At 35.4% G+C, this 1,960-nt stretch overlaps 1 long non-coding RNA gene across 1 annotated transcript; it reads left to right on the top strand.

Moving 5' to 3' along the window:
- Positions 1-34: 34 nt before the first annotated feature.
- LOC106110183 lies at positions 35-709 on the top strand. Its single transcript, XR_001226059.1, has 2 exons — positions 35-442; positions 544-709. It is a non-coding gene; the product is annotated as an uncharacterized LOC106110183 (long non-coding RNA).
- Positions 710-1,960: the final 1,251 nt, after the last annotated feature.

The following is a 1,960-nucleotide window of genomic DNA, read 5'->3' as shown; positions in this document are numbered from 1 at the left end:
CCTTTTTCTATTATGTATTGCTAACCACTAGACGAAAAGGTGATGAATAGAACATCTGTTAAATTATCATCAAGTCATTATTTTTCTGAAAACCGGTTTGAAAATTGTTTATCAATTTAACTTAAATCGAGATTGTTCTTTTTTTAAATCGATTTTTAAACAAGGTCATTGTTTTTTTCACAGATTACGATTCGCAATTTAAACTCGTCACCCAAGAACTGGCCGAAAAGAATAACGCGTTAAAAGAATCGGAGACGAAACTTAAAAAGTTACTGTCAACGCCCACAACGGAAACTGCTAATTCACAGATAGACGAAATGAAAAATAATATTAGCCGATTAGAAAATAAATTGGAATCGTTGCGTTGTTCAACCGAAGTCATCAGTGCGGATGCTAAAAAAACTATAATGGATAAACATGGTGGATATTTAAAAGAATATAGGTATAATTTAAAAATAATTAGCAGTTAATGTTGGAGATTTCATAGAGTATGTGACATCTATTTTAGCAACACGATTTTTTAATCTTTGCCCTTTTTTTTAGGAAACGTAAAAGGCTTTGCTCCGATATGCTTGAAGCAGTACTCGAAGGCTACCCGAAATCCAAAAAGAATTTTCTAGAAGAACTTTGTATTGAAACAGACGAAATGGTTAATTTCAAATTAATGTCACAACAATAGAATAAAAAAAAATAAAAAGTTGAAATTTTAGATTGTACGCATTTATTTGTTCTGACCTTGTTTTCTTTAAAAAAAGCATTTAGCCGTCATTCCGTAAAAAAATTATCTTGTAAGATAAAAATGTGGTGCATGGAATTAAAAGTACATAATAAAACTTACCCTAGATATAATAATACCGGCGATAGATATCCTTATTCTGGGCCCTTTCAACAATTTATATCGGAGGTCGACACCATTCCAGAAGGATACGAAGTAACGCTTTATTTGAACATTATCTCCTCCGTGTAATCTGAAATTCACATTATTACTAATAAGGTACAGTAGGGGAATATGGTTGTGTTCTGTCGTTAAGCTACCATCGTTTGAACACTTTTAAATGAGATGCAGACCAAAAATCATTACAAAGCAGCTTTTAAATATTTCTGTACGGTAAAGATCAGTTATACAAGATTTGTTTCTTTTCATTACTATTTTGCACTCTTATTAGTTCTGTATTTGATTGAATGCGTAGTTTGTCTCGTTGCAATAAACAAGGCCGTTATTCCCAAAGAGGAATACCACGAACTTCTTTAGTAGAACATATAGAAGTAGCAGAAATTTCAATCTCGTACTTGGAATAACAATTTTTTTAATACTAATGGCTATTGTTGTACCTAAGGTCATGCGAATCTTGATATCGCAGAGCTAACTACTCTTTTTTTTTTATATTATAAGATGACAAACGAGCAAGCGGCCACCTGAATTCGCCAGAATGGCGAAGCGACCGCTGCCCATAGACATTCGCAATTGTAGATGCGTTGTCTATCTTTATCCGACGGAGGAGGAGACGCACATAAAGTGGATATTTTCCATTCCTATGCGTCTCCTCCACCGTCAAATCCAATTCCCCTTCCCATCCTCTCCTTATAAGAAAAGGGTGGTATCGAGAAAGGGATTTAAATTAGGCCCCTGGCACCACACTCATCAGACGAAACACGGAATTGCTTCTACTTCACGCCTGTCTTCTGTGTGATCGTGGTATTACACCGGGCGTGCCGGCCCTGTAGTGCTAAGATGTTAAAGCGGGCACTACCACTGTTATTCATGGAAGGGATAAGCTAATATCATTCTACATACAAATCATACTAATATAAAAGCGGCAGTTTAGATGGATGGATGTTTGTAAGAGTTTATATAAACGGCTGAACGGATTTCGATGAAATTTGGTATAGATGTAGATAGTTTGGAAGAACACATAGGCTATTCAGTTGTTTTAATTCCACGCGTACGATATCGCGTGCG

This window comes from Papilio polytes, unplaced genomic scaffold (genome assembly GCF_000836215.1).
Source record: "Papilio polytes unplaced genomic scaffold, Ppol_1.0 DF820834.1, whole genome shotgun sequence".
Classification (NCBI taxonomy): Eukaryota; Metazoa; Arthropoda; class Insecta; order Lepidoptera; family Papilionidae; genus Papilio; species Papilio polytes.
This window is presented reverse-complemented; position numbering and strand designations above follow the sequence as displayed.